Here is a 23,923-nt window from a genome sequence, read left to right as displayed (position 1 = left end):
TTTACACCTCATTCTACACATCATTCCATACATCATTCTACATATCATCATACACATCATTCTGCACATCATTCCACACATCATCATTCTACATATCATTGTACACGTCATTGTACGCATCATTTTACACATTCTGCTCATCATTCTACACATGATTCTACACATCATTTTACACTTCATTCTACACGTCATTCTACACATCATTCTACACCTCATACTGCACATCATTCTCCTCAACCTAATTCTGCACATCATTCTGTATATCATTCTACACATCATCTGCACATCATTCTAAACATCATTCCACACAACATTCTAAACATCCATCATTCTACAAATAATTCTATACATCATTATACACATCGTTCTACACATCAGTATACACATCATTGTACACATCCTTTGACACATCATTCGACACATCTTTCGACACATCATTAAATCTACTCATCATTCCACACATTATTCTACACATCATAGTAGACATCATTCTACCCAACATTCCATACATCAATTATTCTACACATAATTATGTACATCATTCTGCACATCATTCCACACGTCATTCTACATATCATTAATTCTACAGATCATTCTACACATCATTAATTCTACAAAATCATTCTACAGATCATTCGACACATCAATCTACACATCATTCGACAACATCATTGTACTCAACATTCTACACATCTTTCATTCTATACATCATTCTACACATCATTCTACACACCATTCTACACATCATTCATTCTGCAGATCATTCTATACATCATTCATTTTACACATCATTCTACACATCATCCTACACATAATTCTACACATCATTCGACACACCATTCTAAACATCATGATACACATCATTCTACACGTCATTCTACACGTCATTCTACACATCATTCTACACATGATTCTACACATCCTTCTGCACAACATTCTACACATCATTCTAATCATCATTCTACACAACATTCTAAACAGCAATCAATCTACACATAATTCTATACATCATTCTGCACCTAATTCTATACATCATTCTACACGTTATTCGACACATCATTCTTTCTACACATCATTCTGCACATCATTCTGCACATCAATCTACTCATCATTCTACACATCTTTGATTCTACACATCATTCTACACATCATTCTAAACATCATTCTACACGTCATTCTAAACATTAATCTACACGTCATTCTGTACATCATTCATTGAACACATCATTCTACACATCATTCTACACATCATTCTACACATCATTCTACACATCATTCGACACATCATTCTACACATCATTTTAAACATCTTTCATTCTACACATCATTCTACACATCCTTCTACACATCATTCGACACATCATTCTAAACATCATTCGACACAACTTTCTAAACAGCAATCATTCTGCACATAATTCTATACATCATTCTACACCTAATACTATATATCATTCTGCACATCATTCTGCACGTCATTCTACTCATCATTCATTCTACACATCATTCTGCACATCATTCAATCCACACATCATTCTTCACATCATTTTACACATCATTCTACACATCATTCGACACATCATTCTACACATCATTCTACACCTTTTTCATTCTAAACATCATTCTACACATGATTCTACACATCCTTCTGCACAACATTCTACACATCATTCTAATCATCATTCTACACAACATTCTAAACAGCAATCAATCTACACATAATTCTATACATCATTCTGCACCTAATTCTACACATCATTCTATACATCATTCTGCACATCATTCTGCACATCATTCATTCTACACATCATTCTGCACATCATTCTGCACATCAATCTACTCATTATTCTACACATCATTCTAAACATCATTCTACACGTCATTCTAAACATTAATCTACACGTCATTCTGTACATCATTCATTGAACATATCATTCTACACATCATTCTACACATCATTCTACACATCATTCGACACATCATTCTACACATCATTTAAACATCTTTCATTCTACACATCATTCTACACATCCTTCTACACATCATTCGACACATCATTCTAAACATCATTCGACACAACTTTCTAAACAGCAATCATTCTGCACATAATTCTATACATCATTCTACACCTAATACTATATATCATTCTGCACATCATTCTGCAAGTCATTATACTTATCATTCATTCTACACATCATTCTGCACATCATTCAATCTACACATCATTCTTCACATCATTTTACACATCATTCTACACATCATTCGACACATCATTCTACACCTTTTTCATTCTAAACATCATTCTACACATCATTCTACACATCATTCTACACATCATTCTGCACATCATGCATTCTACTCATCATTCAACACATCATTCTACACATCGTTCTATACATCATTCTAAATGTTATTCTTTGTACACATCCTTCTACACATCATTTTAAACATCATTCAACACAACATTCTGCACCTCATTCTATACATCATTCTTCACATCATGCATTCTACTTACCATACTACACATCATTCTACACTTCATTCTACATATCATTTATTCTACACATCATTCTACACATCATTCTGCACATCATTCTACACATCAATCAACTCATCATTCTACACATCATTGATTCGACACATCATTCTATACATTAATCTGCACGTCATTCTATACATCATTCATTCTACACATTATTCTACACATCATTCTACACATCATTCGACACATCATTCTACACATCATTCTACACATCTTTCACTCTACACATCATTCTACGCATAATTCTACACATCATTCCACACATCATTCTAAACATCATTCTACACATGATTCTACACATCCTTCTACACATTATTCTACACATCATTCTATACATCATTCTACACATCATTCTACACATAATTCTACAAATCATTCTGCACATCATTCTGCACATCATTCTACTCAACATTCATTCTATACATCATTCTGCACGTCATTCGTTCTACACATCATTCATTCTACACATCATCCTGCACATAATTCATTCTACACATCATTCTACACATCATTCTACACATCATTCTACACATCATTCTGCACCTCATTCTACACATCAATCTTAACATCATGCATTCTACTCATCATACTACACATCATTCTACACATCATTCTGCACATCATTCTACACGTTAATCTACACGTCATTCTGCACGTCATTCATTCTACACATCATTCTGCACAACATTCTAAACATCAATAATTCTGCACATAATTCGACACATCATTCTACACATCAATCTACACATCATTCCACACATCATTCTACACCTCAATCTACACGTCATTCTACACATCATTCATTCAGCACATCGTTCTTCACATCATTCTAAACATCATTCCATATGTCATTCTAAACATCATTGATTCTTAACATCATTCTACACATCTTTCTACACATCAATCTGCACATCATTCTACACATCATTCGACACATCATTCTAAACATCATTCCACACATCATTCTACACATCTTTCATGCTGCACGTCATTCTACACATCATTCTACACATCAATCATTCTACACATCATTCTACAGATCATTGTACACATCATCATTCTACTTATCATTCTACACATCATTCTATGCATCATTCTACACATCAATCTACTCATCATTCTTCACATCATTCGTCACATCATTCTACACATCATTCTACACATCATTCTACGCATCATTCTACACATCAATCTACTCATCATTCTTCACATAATTCTTCACATCATTCAACACATTATTCTACACATCATTCATTCGACACATGATTCTACACATCATTCGACACATCATTCTGCACGTCATTCCTTCTACACATCAATCTACAATTCATTCTACACATCATCTAAACATCATTCTACTCATCATTCTACACATCATTCATTCAGCTCATCATTCTACACATGATTCTTCACATGAATCTTCACATCATTCTACACATCATCAACACATCATTCTACACGTCATTCTGCACATCATTCATTCTGCACGTTTTTCGATACATCATTCTACACATCATTCTACACATCAAGCATTCTACTAATCAATCTACACATCATGCTATATTTCATTCTACACATCATACATTCCACACATCATTCTCCACGTCATTCTACACATCATTCTACAGGTTAATCTACACGTCATTCTGTACATCATTCATTCTACACATCATTCTGCACAACATTCTAAACATCAATAATTCTGCACATAATTCGTCACATCATTCTACACATCAATCTACACATCATTCCACACATCATTCTACACCTCAACCTACACGTCATTCGACACATCATTCATTCAGCACATCATTTTTCACATCATTCGAAACATCATTCCATACATCATTCTAAACATCATTGATTCTTAACATCATTCTACACATCTTTCTACACATCAATCTGCACATCATTCTACATATCATTCGACACATCATTCTAAACATCATTCTACACATCATTCTACACATCTTTCATGCTGCACGTAATTCTGCACCTCATTCTACACATCAATCATTCTACACATCATTCTACAGATCATTGTACACATCATCATTCTACATATCATTCTACACATCATTCTCCGCATCATTCTACACATCAATCTACTCATCATTCTACACATCATTCTACGCATCATTCGACATATCAATCTACACATCATTCTTCACATAATTCTTCACATCATTCAATACATTATTCTACACATCATTCATTCGACACATGATTCTACACATCATTCTACACATCATTCAGCACGTCATTCCTTCTACACATCAATCTACACATCATTCTACACATCATCTACACATCATTCTACTCACCATTCTACACATCATTCATTCAGCTCATCATTCTACACATCATTCTTCACATGAATCTTCACATCATTCTACACATCATCAACACATCATTCTACACATCATTCTGCACAACATTCTAAACATCAATAATTCTGCACATAATTCGACACATCATTCTACACATCAATCTACACATCATTCCACACATCATTCTACATCTCAATCTACACGTCATTCTACACATCATTCATTCAGCACATCGTTCTTCACATCATTCTAAACATCATTCCATACATCATTCTAAACATCATTGATTCTTAACATCATTCTACACATCAATCTGCATATCATTCTACACATCATTCGACATATCATTCTAAACATCATTCTACACATCATTCTACACATCTTTCATGCTGCACGTCATTCTACACATCATTCTACACATCAATCATTCTACACATCATTCTACAGATCATTGTACACATCATCATTCTACATATCATTCTGCACATCATTCTACGTATCATTCTACACATCAATCTACTCATCATTCTTCACATCATTCGTCACATCATTCTACACATCATTCTACACATCATTCTACGCATCATTCTACACATCAATCATTCTACACATCATTCTACAGATCATTGTACACATCATCATTCTACATATCATTCTACACATCATTCTACGCATCATTCTACACATCAATCTACTCATCATTCTACGCATCATTCTACATATCAATCTACTCATCATTCTTCACATGATTCTTCACATCATTCAACACATTATTCTACACATCATGCATTCGACACATGATTCTACACATCATTCTACACATCATTCTGCACGTCATTCCTTCTACACATCAATCTACACATCATTCTACACATCATCTGCACATCATTCTACTCATCATTCTACACATCATTCATTCAGCTCATCATTCTACACATCATTCTTCACATGAATCTTCACATCATTCTACACATCATCAACACATCATTCTACACGTCATTCTGCACATCATTCATTCTGCACGTTTTTCGATACATTATTCTACACAACATTCTACACATCATTCATTCTACACATCATTCTACACATCAAGCATTCTACTAATCAATCTACACATCATGCTATATTTCATTCTACACATCATACATTCCACACATCCTGCTCCACATCATTCTACCCATCATTCTACACATCGATCTACACATCATTCTACACATCATTGAATCTACACATCATTCTACACATCATTCTGCACGTCATTCTACACATCATTCTACACGTTAATCTACACGTCATTCTGTATATCATTCATTCTACACATCATTCTGCACAACATTCTAAACATCAATAATTCTGTACATAATTCGACACATTATTCTACACATCAATCTACACATCATTCTACACCTCAACCTAAACGTCATTCGACACATCATTCATTCAGCACATCATTTTTCACATCATTCTAAACATCATTCATTACATCAATCTAAACATCATTGATTCTAAACATCATTCTACACATCTTTCTACACATCAATCTGCACATCATTCTACACATCATTCGACACATCATTCTAAACATCAATCTACACATCATTCTACACATCTTTCATGCTGCACGTCATTCTACACCTCATTCTACACATCAATCATTCTACACATCATTTTACAGATCATTGTACACATCATCATTCTACATATCATTCTACACATCATTCTACGCATCATTCTACACATCAATCTACTCATCATTCTACGCATCATTCTACATATCAATCTACTCATCATTCTTCACATAATTCTTCACATCATTCAACACATTATTCTACACATCATGCATTCGACACATGATTCTACACATCATTCTACACATCATTCTGCACGTCATTCCTTCTACACATCAATCTACACATCATTCTACACATCATCTGCACATCATTCTACTCATCATTCTACACATCATTCATTCAGCTCATCATTCTACACATCATTCTTCACATGAATCTTCACATCATTCTACACATCATCAACACATCATTCTACACGTCATTCTGCACATCATTCATTCTGCACGTTTTTCGATACATTATTCTACACAACATTCTACACATCATTCATTCTACACATCATTCTACACATCATTCTACACATCAAGCATTCTACTAATCAATCTACACATCATGCTATATTTCATTCTACACATCATACATTCCACACATCATTCTCCACATCATTCTATCCATCATTCTGCACATCGATCTACACATCATTCTACACATCATTGAATCTACACATCATTCTACACATCATTCTGCACGTCATTCTACACATCATTCTACACGTTAATCTACACGTCATTCTGTACATCATTCATTCTACACATCATTCTGCACAACATTCTAAACATCAATAATTCTGCACATAATTCGACACATCATTCTACACATCAATGTACACATCATTCCACACATCATTCTACTCCTCAACCTAAACGTCATTCGACACATCATTCATTCAGCACATCATTTTTCACATCATTCTAAACATCATTCCATACATCAATCTAAACATCATTGATTCTAAACATCATTCTACACATCTTTCTACACAGCAATCTGCACATCATTCTACACATCATTCGACACATCATTCTAAACATCATTCTACACATCATTCTACACATCTTTCATGCTGCACGTCATTCTACACCTCATTCTACACATCAATCATTCTACACATCATTTTAAAGATTATTGTACACATCATCATTCTACATATCATTCTACACATCATTCTACGCATCATTCTACACATCAATCTACTCATCATTCTTCACATCATTCTTCACATAATTCTACACATCATTCTACACATCATTCTACGCATCATTCTACATATCAATCTACTCATCATTCTTCACATAATTCTTCACATCATTCAACACATTATTCTACACATCATTCATTCGACACATGATTCTACACATCATTCTACACATCATTCTGCACGTCATTCCTTCTACACATCAATCTACACATCATTCTACACATCATCTACACATCATTCTACTCATCATTCTACACATCATTCATTCAGCTCATCATTCTACACATCATTCTTCACATGAATCTTCACATCATTCTACACATCATCAACACATCATTCTACACGTCATTCTGCACATCATTCATTCTGCACGTTTTTCGATACATTATTCTACACAACATTCTACACATAATTCATTCTACACATCATTCTACACATCAAGCATTCTACTAATCAATCTACACATCATGCTATATTTCATTCTACACATCATACATTCCACACATCATGCTCCACATCATTCTACCCATCATTCTACACATCGATCTACACATCATTCTACACCTCAACCTACACGTCATTCGACACATCATTCTTTCAGCACATCATTTCTCACATCATTCTAAACATCATTCCATACATCATTCTAAACATCATTGATTCTTAACATCATTCTACACATGTTTCTACACATCAATCTGCACATCATTCTACACATCATTCGACACATCATTCTACACATCATTCTTCACAGCCTCAGTCTAGTCATCATTCTGCACATCATTCTACACGTCATTCTGCGCATCATTTCACACATCAATCTACACATCATTCATTCAACGCAGCATTCTACACTTCATTCATTCTACACTTCATTCTACACATCATTCTACACATCATTCTACACATCATTCCACACATCATTCGTTCTACACATCATTCAACACATCATTCTACACGTCATTCTTCACATCATTCTCCAATTAATTCTACACATCATTCTACACATCAATCTACTCATCATTCTTCACATCATTCTTCACATCATTCTACACATCATTCTACTCATCATTCTACGCATCATTCTACACATCAATCTACTCATCATTCTTCACATAATTCTTCACATCATTCAACACATTATTCTACACATCATTCATTCGACACATGATTCTACACACCATTCTACACATCATTCTGCACGTCATTCCTTCTACACATCAATCTACAATTCATTCTACACATCATTCGACACATCATTCTACACATCATTCTTCACATCCTCAGTCTAGTCATCATTCTGCACATCATTCTACACGTCATTCTGCGCATCATTTCACACATCAATCTACACATCATTCATTCAACGCAGCATTCTACACTTCATTCATTCTACACTTCATTCTACACATCATTCTACACATCATTCTACACATCATTCCACACATCATTCGTTCTACACATCATTCAACACATCATTCTACACGTCATTCTTCACATCATTCTCCAATTAATTCTACACATCATTCTACACATCAATCTACTCATCATTCTTCACATCATTCTTCACATCATTCTACACATCATTCTACTCATCATTCTACGCATCATTCTACACATCAATCTACTCATCATTCTTCACATAATTCTTCACATCATTCAACACATTATTCTACACATCATTCATTCGACACATGATTCTACACACCATTCTACACATCATTCTGCACGTCATTCCTTCTACACATCAATCTACACATCATTCTACACATCATCTACACATCATTCTACTCATCATTCTACACATCATTCATTCAGCTCATCATTCTACACATCATTCTTCACATGAATCTTCACATCATTCTACACATCATCAACACATCATTCTACACGTCATTCTGCATATCATTCATTCTGCACGTTTTTCGATACATTATTCTACACAACATTCTACACATCATTCATTCTACACATAATTCTACACATCATTCTACACATCAAGCATTCTACTAATCAATCTACACATCATGCTATATTTCATTCTACACATCATACATTCCACACATCATTCTCCACATCATTCTACCCATCATTCTACACATCAATCTACACATCATTCTACACATCATTGAATCTACACATCATTCTACACATCATTCTGCACGTCATTCTACACATCATTCTACACGATAATCTACACGTCATTCTTTAAATCATTCATTCTACAAATCATTCTGCACAACATTCTAAACATCAATAATTCTGCACATAATTCGACACATCATTCTACACATCAATCTACACATCATTCCACACGTCATTCTACTACTCAATCTACACGTTATTCTACACATCATTCATTCAGCACATCATTCTTCACATCATTCTAAACATCATTCCATACATCATTCTAAACATCATTGATTCTTAACATCATTCTACACATCTTTCTACACATCAATCTGCACATCATTCTACACATCATTCGACACATCATTCTAAACATCATTCTACACATCATTCTACACATCTTTCATGCTGCACGTCATTCTACACATCATTCTACACATCAATCATTCTACACATCATTCTATAGATCATTGTACACATCATCATTCTTCATATCATTCTACACATCATTCTACGCATCATTCTACACATCAATCTACTCATCATTCTTCACATAATTCTTCACATCATTCTACACATCATTGTACACATCTTTCTGCGCATCATTCTACACATCAATCTACTCATCCTTCTTCACATAATTCTTCACATCATTCAACACATTATTCTACACATCATTCATTCGACACATGATTCTACACATCATTCTACACATCATTCTGCACGTCATTCCTTCTACACATCAATCTACACATCATTCTACACATCATCTACACATCATTCTACTCATCATTCTACACATCATTCATTCAGCTCATCATTCTACACATCATTCTTCACATGAATCTTCACATTATTCTACACATCATCAACACATCACTCTACACGTCATTCTGCACATCATTCTTTCTGCACGTTTTTCGATACATTATTCTACACAACATTCTACACATCATTCATTCTACACATCATTCTACACATCATTCTACACATCAAGCATTCTACTAATCAATCTACACATCATGATATATTTCATTCTACACATCATACATTCCACACATCATTCTCCACATCATTCTACCCATCATTCTACACATCAATCTACACATCATTCTACACATCATTGAATCTACACATCATTCCACACATCATTCTGCACGTCATTCTACACATCATTCTACACGTTAATCTACACGTCATTCTGTACATCATTCATTCTACACATCATTCTGCACAACATTCTAAACATCAATAATTCTGCACATAATTCGACACATCATTCTACACATCAATCTACACATCATTCCACACGTCATTCTACACCTCAATCTACACGTTATTCTACACATCATTCATTCAGCACATCATTCTTCACATCATTCTAAACATCATTCCATACATCATTCTAAACATCATTGATTCGTAACATCATTCTACACATCTTTCTACACATCAATCTGCACATCATTCTACACATCATTCGACACATCATTCTAAACATCATTCTACACATCATTCTTCACATCTTTCATGCTGCACGTCATTCTACACATCATTCTACACATCAATCATTCTACACATCATTCTACAGATCATTGTACACATCATCATTCTACATATCATTCTACACATTTTTCAACGCATCATTCTACACATCAATCTACTCATCATTCTTCACATCATTCGTTCCATCATTCTACACATCATTCTACGCATCATTCTACATATCAATCTACTCATCATTCTTCACATAATTCTTCACATCATTCAACACATTATTCTACACATCATTCATTCGACACATGATTCTACACATCATTCTACACGTCATTCCTTCTACACATCAATCTACACATCATTCTACACATCATCTACACATCATTCTACTCATCATTCTACACATCATTCATTCAGCTCATCATTCTACACATCATTCTTCACATGAATCTTCACATCATTCTACACATCATCAACACATCTTTCTACACGTCATTCTGCACATCATTCATTCTGCACGTTTATCGATACATTATTCTACACAACATTCTACACATCATTCATTCTACGCATTATTCTACACAACATTCTACACATCATTCATTCTACACATCATTCTACACATCATGCTGCACATCATTCTGCACATCATTCTATACATCTTTCACTCTACACATTATTCTACACATCATTCTACCCATCATTCCACACATCATTCTAAACATCATTCTACACATGATTCTACACATCCTTCTGCACATCATTTTACACATCATTCTAAACATCATTAGACACATCTTTCTAAACATCAATCATTCTACACATAATTCTCTACATCATTCTTCACCTAATTCTATAAATCATTCTGCACATCATTCTGCACATCATTCTACTCATCATTCATTCTACACATCATTCTGCAGGTCATTCGTTCTGCACATCATTCATTCTACAGATCATTCTGCAAATAATTCATTCTACACATCATTCTACACATCATTCTACACATTATTCTACACATCATTCGACACATCATTCTACTCATCATTGTACACATTTTTCATTCTACACATTATTCCACACATCATTTTACACATCATTCGACACGTCATTCTACACATCATTGATTCTACACATCATTCCACACGTTATTTTACACATCATTCAGCACGTTTTCCATTCTGCATATCATTCTACACATCATTCTACATGTTATTCATTGTACACATCATTCTATACATCATTCTACACATCATTCTACATATCATTCTACACGTCATTCTGGTCATCATTCATTCTACGAATCATTCTACATATCATTCCACACATCATTCTACACATCGTTATACACATCATTCTACACAACATTCTAACCATCAATCAAACTATACATCATTCTACACACCATTCTACACATCATTCTACACATCATTCTACACATCATTCATTCTACAGATCATTCTACATGTAATTCATTCGACACATCATCCCACACATCATTCGACACATCATTCGACACACCATTCTACACATCATTCTACACATCTTTCATTCTACACATCATTATACACATCATTAAACACATCATTCTACACAACATTCTACACATCCTTCTACACATTATTCTACACATCATTCAAACCATCATTCTACACCGCATTCTAAACTTCAATCATTCGACACATAACTCTATACATCATTCTGCACCTAATTCTATACATCATTCTACATATCATTCTGCACATCATTCTTCACATCATTAATTGTACACATCATTCTGCACATCAGTCATTCTACACATCATTATACACATCATTCTTCACATCTTTCTACACGTCATTCTACACATCATTATACACATCATGCATTCTACTCATCATTCAACATATCATTCTGCACTTCATTCTGCTCATCTCACATTCTGCACATCAATCTACACATCATTCAACACAACCTTCTGCACCTCATTCTACACATCATTCTACATATCATGCATTTTACTCATCATACTATACATCATTCTACACTTCATTCTACAAATCATTTATTCTACACATCATTCGACACAAAAATCTACTCATCATTCTACACATCATTGATTCTACACATCATTTTACACATCATTCGACACATCATTCTTCACATTATTCTACACATTAATCTGCACGTCATTCTAAACATGATTCATTCCACACATTATTCTATACATCATTCTACATGTCAGTTTAAACATCATTGATTCATAACATAAACCTACACAGAATTCTACATATCATTCTACACATCATTTATTGTACACATCATTCTACACATCATTCTCCCTTTCATTCCAGATATCATTCTACACATCAATCTCCACATCATTCCGCACATCAATCTACAAGTCATTCTACACATCATTCATTCACACATCATTCTATACAACATTCTACACATCATTCCACACATCATTCTTAACATCATACATTCTGCTCATCATTCAACACATCATTTTACACTTAATTCTGCACATCATTCATTCTACACAGCAAGCCACTCATCATTCAACACATCATTCTGCACCGCATTCTACACATTATTCTTCACATCATGCATACTACTCATCATTCTACACATCATTCTACAATTAATTCTTCACATCATTCATTCTACAAATCAATCAAAACGTCATTTATTCTACACATCATTCTACACATTATGCTAAACATCATTCTACACATCTTTCATTCCACACATCATTCCAGACATCATTCTACACATCATTCTACACATCATTCTCTGCATCATTCGATACATCAATCTACACGTCATTCTACACATCATTCATTCTCACATCTTTCTACACATCATTCTACACATCATTCTACACATCAGTGATTCTTAACATAATTCTGCACATCATTATACAATTCATTCTACACATCATTCTACACATCATTCTACACGTCGTTCAATCTACACATCATTCTGCACATCATTCAAAACTTCAATATACACATCATTCATTCTTCCCATCAGTCGACACATCATTCTATACATCATGCTGCAGGTCATTCAACACATCATGTTACACATCATTCATTCTACACATCGTTCTATACATCATTCTACACAACATTCTACAAATCATTCTGCACATCTTACAACGCATCATTCTACAAGTCCTTCTACACATCCTTCTACACATCATTCTACACGTCATTCGTTCCACTCATCATTCTCCACATCTTTCTACACATCATTCTGAACATCATTCTACACAACATTCTAAACATCAATAATTCTGCACTTAATTCTACACATCATTCTACACATCATTCTGCCCATCATTGATTCTATGCATCATTCCACACATCATTCGACACATCATTCTACACAACATTCTAAACATCAATCTTTCTAACCATAACTCTATTCAATTTTCTACACATAATTTTATACATCATGCTTCAACTCATTCTGCACATCATTCTACACATCAAGCATTCGACTAATCATTCGACACATCATGCTATATTTCATTCTAAACTTCAAACATTCCACACATCATTCTCCACATCATTCTACCCATCATTCTGCACTTCAATATGCACATCATTCTACACATCATTGAATCTAAACATTATTCTACACATCATTCTGCACGTAATTCTACACATCATTCTACACGTTAATCTACACGTCATTCTGTACATCATTCATTCCACACATCATTCGACACATCATTCTAAACATCATTCTACACATCATTCTACACATCGTTCATGCTGCACGTCATTCTATACATCATTCTACACATCAATCATTCTACACATCATTCTACACATCATTGTACACATCATCATTCTACATATCATTCTACACATCATTCTACGCATCATTCTACACATCAATCTACGCATCATTCTACACATCAATCTACTCATCATTCTTCACGTAATTCTTCACGTCATTCAACACATTATTCTACACATCATTCATTCGACACATGATTCTACACATCATTCTACACTTCATTCTGCACGTCCTTCCTTCTACACATCAATCTACACATCATTCTACACATTATCTACACATCATTCTACTCATCATTCTACACATCATTCATTCAGCTCATCATTCTGCACATCATTCTTCACATGAATTTACACATCATTCTACACATCATCTGCACATCATTCTACACGTCATTCATTCTACACGTTATTCTACACATCGTTATACACATCATTCTACACAACATTCTAACCATCAATCAAACTATACATCATTCTACACACCATTCTACACATCATTCTACACATCATTCTACACATCATTCATTCTACAGATCATTCTACATGTAATTCATTCGACACATCATCCCACACATCATTCGACACATCATTCGACACACCATTCTACACATCATTCTACACATCTTTCATTCTACACATCATTATACACATCATTAAACACATCATTCTACACAACATTCTACACATCCTTCTACACATTATTCTACACATCATTCAAACCATCATTCTACACCGCATTCTAAACTTCAATCATTCGACACATAACTCTATACATCATTCTGCACCTAATTCTATACATCATTCTACATATCATTCTGCACATCATTCTTCACATCATTAATTGTACACATCATTCTGCACATCAGTCATTCTACACATCATTATACACATCATTCTTCACATCTTTCTACACGTCATTCTACACATCATTATACACATCATGCATTCTACTCATCATTCAACATATCATTCTGCACTTCATTCTGCTCATCTCACATTCTGCACATCAATCTACACATCATTCAACACAACCTTCTGCACCTCATTCTACACATCATTCTACATATCATGCATTTTACTCATCATACTATACATCATTCTACACTTCATTCTACAAATCATTTATTCTACACATCATTCGACACAAAAATCTACTCATCATTCTACACATCATTGATTCTACACATCATTTTACACATCATTCGACACATCATTCTTCACATTATTCTACACATTAATCTGCACGTCATTCTAAACATGATTCATTCCACACATTATTCTATACATCATTCTACATGTCAGTTTAAACATCATTGATTCATAACATAAACCTACACAGAATTCTACATATCATTCTACACATCATTTATTGTACACATCATTCTACACATCATTCTCCCTTTCATTCCAGATATCATTCTACACATCAATCTCCACATCATTCCGCACATCAATCTACAAGTCATTCTACACATCATTCATTCACACATCATTCTATACAACATTCTACACATCATTCCACACATCATTCTTAACATCATACATTCTGCTCATCATTCAACACATCATTTTACACTTAATTCTGCACATCATTCATTCTACACAGCAAGCCACTCATCATTCAACACATCATTCTGCACCGCATTCTACACATTATTCTTCACATCATGCATACTACTCATCATTCTACACATCATTCTACAATTAATTCTTCACATCATTCATTCTACAAATCAATCAAAACGTCATTTATTCTACACATCATTCTACACATTATGCTAAACATCATTCTACACATCTTTCATTCCACACATCATTCCAGACATCATTCTACACATCATTCTACACATCATTCTCTGCATCATTCGATACATCAATCTACACGTCATTCTACACATCATTCATTCTCACATCTTTCTACACATCATTCTACACATCATTCTACACATCAGTGATTCTTAACATAATTCTGCACATCATTATACAATTCATTCTACACATCATTCTACACATCATTCTACACGTCGTTCAATCTACACATCATTCTGCACATCATTCAAAACTTCAATATACACATCATTCATTCTTCCCATCAGTCGACACATCATTCTATACATCATGCTGCAGGTCATTCAACACATCATGTTACACATCATTCATTCTACACATCGTTCTATACATCATTCTACACAACATTCTACAAATCATTCTGCACATCTTACAACGCATCATTCTACAAGTCCTTCTACACATCCTTCTACACATCATTCTACACGTCATTCGTTCCACTCATCATTCTCCACATCTTTCTACACATCATTCTGAACATCATTCTACACAACATTCTAAACATCAATAATTCTGCACTTAATTCTACACATCATTCTACACATCATTCTGCCCATCATTGATTCTATGCATCATTCCACACATCATTCGAAACATCATTCTACACAACATTCTAAACATCAATCTTTCTAACCATAACTCTATTCAATTTTCTACACATAATTTTATACATCATGCTTCAACTCATTCTGCACATCATTCTACACATCAAGCATTCGACTAATCATTCGACACATCATGCTATATTTCATTCTAAACTTCAAACATTCCACACATCATTCTCCACATCATTCTACCCATCATTCTGCACTTCAATATGCACATCATTCTACACATCATTGAATCTAAACATTATTCTACACATCATTCTGCACGTAATTCTACACATCATTCTACACGTTAATCTACACGTCATTCTGTACATCATTCATTCCACACATCATTCGACACATCATTCTAAACATCATTCTACACATCATTCTACACATCGTTCATGCTGCACGTCATTCTATACATCATTCTACACATCAATCATTCTACACATCATTCTACACATCATTGTACACATCATCATTCTACATATCATTCTACACATCATTCTACGCATCATTCTACACATCAATCTACGCATCATTCTACACATCAATCTACTCATCATTCTTCACGTAATTCTTCACGTCATTCAACACATTATTCTACACATCATTCATTCGACACATGATTCTACACATCATTCTACACTTCATTCTGCACGTCCTTCCTTCTACACATCAATCTACACATCATTCTACACATTATCTACACATCATTCTACTCATCATTCTACACATCATTCATTCAGCTCATCATTCTGCACATCATTCTTCACATGAATCTACACATCATTCTACACATCATCTGCACATCATTCTACACGTCATTCATTCTACACGTTATTCTACACATCATTCTACACATCATTCTGCACATCATTCTACACATCATTCATTCTACACATCATTCTACACATCATTCTGCACATCATTCTGCACATCATTCTACACATCATTCGACGCATCATTCTCCACATCCTTCGACACAACATTCTACACATAATTCATTCTACTCCTCATTCCCCACATCATTTCACACGTCATTTTACACGTCATTCTGCACATCATTCAATCTACGCATCATTCTACACATCATTCTACACTTCATTCGATACATCATTCTGCACATTATTCTACACATCATTCGATACATCATTCTACACATCATTCTTCACATCCTCAGTCTGGTCATCATTCTGCACATCATTCTACACGTCATTCTGCACATCATTTCACACATCAATCAACACATCATTCATTCAACGCAGCATTCTGCACTTCATTCATTCTACACTTCATTCTACACATCATTCTACACATCATTCTACACATCATTCCACACATCATTCGTTCTACACATCATTCAACACATCATTCTACACATCATTCTTCACATCATTCTCCAATTAATTCGACACATCAATCTGCACATCATCATTCTACGCATCATTCTACACATCATTCTCCACACAATTCTACACATCATTCTGCATATCATTCATTCTACTAATCATTCGGTACAACATTCTACACATCATTCTGCACTTAAGTCTGCACAACATTCATTCTAGACACCAATCTTCACATCATTAGACACATCATTCTACAGGTCATTCTATACATCATTCATTCTACACGTCATTCTACACATCATTCCACACCTATTTCTATACATCATTCGACACATCATTCGATACATCATTCATTCTACACATCATTCCACACATCTTTCATTCTACACGTCATTCTTCAGATCGTTCTATACATCATTCATTCTCCATTTCATTCCAAACATCATTCTACACATCATTGTTCACATCTTTGTACAAATCATTCATTTCACACATCATTCTACTCATCATTGGACACATCATTCATTCTACACATCATTCTACACATCTTTCAACACATCATTCTGCACAACATTCATTCTACACATCATTCTAAACATCATTCGACTCATCATTCTACACATCATTCTACGCATCATTCTACAAATCTTTGATTCTGCACATTATTCTGCACATGATTCTACACATAATTCGACACATCATTCCAATCATCATTCTACACGTCATTCTACACATCATTCATTACACTCATCATTCTACACATCATTCTACACATCATTCTGCACGTCATTCCTTCTACACATCAATCTTCACATCATTCTACACATCATTCATTCCACTCATCATTCTAAACATCATTCTATACAACATTCTAAATATCATTCATTCGACACATAATTCTGCACATCATTCAACACATCATTCTACACGTCATTCATTCTACACATCATTCGACACATCATTCTATACATGAATCTACACATCATTCTACACTTCATTCAACACATCATTCTGCACATCATTCATTCTGCACATTTTTCGATACATCATTCTCCACATCATTCTGCACTTCATTCTACACATCATTCATTCTACACATCATTCTCCACATCAGTCTGCACATCATTCTACACATCATTCATTCTACACATCCTTCAACACATCATTCTGCACATCATTCAATCTACACATCATTCTACACATCATTCTACACTTCATTCGACACATCATTCCACACATCATTCTAGACATGATTCGATACATCATTCTGAACATCATTCTACAAGTCATTCTACACATCATTCTACACATCAATCTACACATCATTCATTCAACACATAATTCTATACATCATTACACACATCATTCTGCACATCATTCTACAACTCATTCTACACATCATTCTATATATAAATCTACACGTCATTCTACAGATCATTGATTCCACACATCATTCGTCACATCATTCTACACATCATCCTACACATCATCCTACACATCATTCTACACATCATTCTACATATCCTTCTACAAATCACTCGACACATCATTCTACACAACATTCTGCACATCATCCATTCTGCACAGCATTCTACACATAATTCATTCTACATTTCATTATACACATCATTCTACACATCATTCTACACATCATGCTACACATCATTCAACACATCATTATACACATCATTCTACATGTCATTCTACACATCATTCTACACATCATTGTACACATCATCATTCTACACATCAATCTACACATCATTCTACACATCAGTCTGCACATCATTCTACCTATCATTCTACACATCATTCTACATATCTTCATTCTACACATCATTCTCCACATCATCATTCCACACAACATCATTCCAAACATCATCATTCCACACATCATCATTCTGCACATCATTCTGCACATCACTCTTCACCTCAATCTACACATCATTCTACACAACATTCTGCACAGAATTCTACGCATCATTCTGCACATCATTCTACACATCATTCCACATATCATTCCACACATCAATCTACACATCATTCTACACATCATTCTACACATCGTCATTGTACACATCATTCTGCAGATCATTCATTCTACACATCATTCTGCACATCATCATTCGATAAATCATCATTCCACATAAATCAATCCACACATCATTCTACCCATCATTCTACACCTCAATCTACACATCATTCTACACGTCAATCTGCAGAACATTCTGCACATCATTCTACACATTATTCTGCACAACATTCTACACGTCATTCTACACATCATTCTGCACATCATTCTGCACATCATTCTCCACAACATTCTACATATCATTCTACACATCATTCCACACTTCAAGCTACACATCATTGTACACATCATACTACACACGATTCGACACTTAATTCTCCACGTCATTCATACTACATGTCATTCCACACATCATTCTACATATCATTCATTCTACACATAATTCTACACATCATTCTACACATCATTCTAAACAACATTCTACACATCATTCCACTCATCATTCTGCACATCATTCTACACATCATTCTGCACATCATTCTTCACAACATTCTACATATCATTCTGCACATCATTCTGCATGTCATTCTGCACTTCATTCGACACATTATACACATCATTCTACACATCATTCGAGATATCATCCTACACATCATTCTGCACATCATTCTACACATCAAACACATGATTCTACACATCATTCTGCACATCAATCTACACATCATTCTGCACATCATTCTGCACAACATTCTACACATCATTCCACAAATCATTATACACATCATTCATACAACACATCTTTCGACACATCTTTCTTCACATCATTCTATACATCCTACTACACATGATTCGACACTTCATTCATACTACATGTCATTCCACACATCATTCGACATATCATTCATTCTGCACATAATTCTACACAACATTCTACACATCATTCTACACAACAGACATATCATTCTACACATCATTCTACACATCATTCGAGATATCATCCGACACATCATTCTGCACATCATTCGACACAACAGACACATCATTCTACACATCATTCTGCACATTATTCTACATATCATTCTGCACATCATTCTGCACATCATTCTACACATCATTCTATACATAATTCTACTCATCATTCTACACATCATTCCAGACATCATCATGCTACACATCATTCTTCACATCATTCATTCTACACATCATTCTACACATCATTCCAAACATCATTCTACACATCATTCTACACATCATACTACATTCATTCGATACATATTATTTTGGAAATCATTATACGCATCATTCTACATATCATTCTACACATCGTTCTGCACATCATTCGACACATCATTAATTCTACACATCATTCCACACATCATTCTACACATCATTCTACACTTCATTCTACACATTAATCGACAAATCATTCATTCTACACGTCATTCTATACATCATTCTGCAATTCATTCAACACGTCATTCATTCTACACATCAATTTGTACATCATTCTCCACATCATTCTCCACATCATTCGACACATCGTTCATTTTACACATCATTCTACACATCATTCTACACGTCATTCATTCTACACATCATTCTGAACATCACACTACACGTCATTCTACGCATCATTCTACAAATCATTCATTCTACACATCATTCTACACATCATTCTGCACATCATTCTACACATCATTCTACACATCATTCTACACATCATTCATTCTACACATCAATCCGCACATCATTCTACACATCATTCTAAACTTCATTCTACACAACTTTGTAAACATCAATCATTCTAATCAGATTTCTACGCATAATTCTACACATCATTCTGCACATCATTCTACACATCATTCTGCACGTCATTCTACACATCATTAATTCTACACATCATTCTACATATCATTATACAGATCATTCTACGCGTCATTCTACATATCATTCCACAAATCATTAATTCTACACGTCATTCTATACATCATTCTGCAATTCACTCCACACATCATTCATTCTACACATCAATATACACATGATTCTACACATCATTCATTCGACAATTCTTTCGACTCATCACTCCACACATCATTCTACACGTCACTTTGCACATCATTCATTCTACACAACATTCTACACATCACACTGCACATCATTTCACACATCATTCTACACTTCATTCTACACATCATTCCACACATCATTCTACACATCATTCTACACTTCATTCATTTTACACATCTTTTAACACATCATTCTACACATCATCATTCTACACTTCATTCTACACGTCATTCTACATATCATTAATTCGACACATCATTCTACACATCATTCTAAACATCATTCTCCACATCATTCTACAACATCATTCTACACATCATTCTTCGCATCATTCCACAGACCATTACACTACACATCATTCATTCTACACATCAATATACAAATCATTCTCCACATCATTCGACACATCATTTATTTTACACATCATTCTACACATCATTCATTCTACACATCATTCTGAACATCACACTACACTTCATTCCACGCATCATTCTACAAATCATTCATTCTACACATCATTCTACACATCATTCTGCACATCATTCTACACATCATTCTACACATCATTCTACACATCATTCATTCTACACATCAATCCGCACATCATTCTACACATCATTCTACACACCATTCTACACATCATTCATTCTACACATCATTCGACATATCATTCTACACATCATCATTCTTCACTTCATTCTACACGTAATTCTACACTTCATTAATTCGACACATCATTCTACACATCATTCTAAACATCATTCTATACATCTTTATACACATCATTCTACACATCATTCGGCACATTCAATTCATCATTCTACACATCATTCATTCTAAAAATCATCATTCTACACATCATTCTACACATCATTCTACAACATCATTCTACACATCATTCTTCGCATC

The sequence above is a fragment of the Pristiophorus japonicus genome, unplaced genomic scaffold, assembly GCF_044704955.1.
Source record: "Pristiophorus japonicus isolate sPriJap1 unplaced genomic scaffold, sPriJap1.hap1 HAP1_SCAFFOLD_33, whole genome shotgun sequence".
Taxonomy (NCBI): Eukaryota; Metazoa; Chordata; class Chondrichthyes; family Pristiophoridae; genus Pristiophorus; species Pristiophorus japonicus.
Note: the sequence above shows the minus strand (reverse complement) of the source record.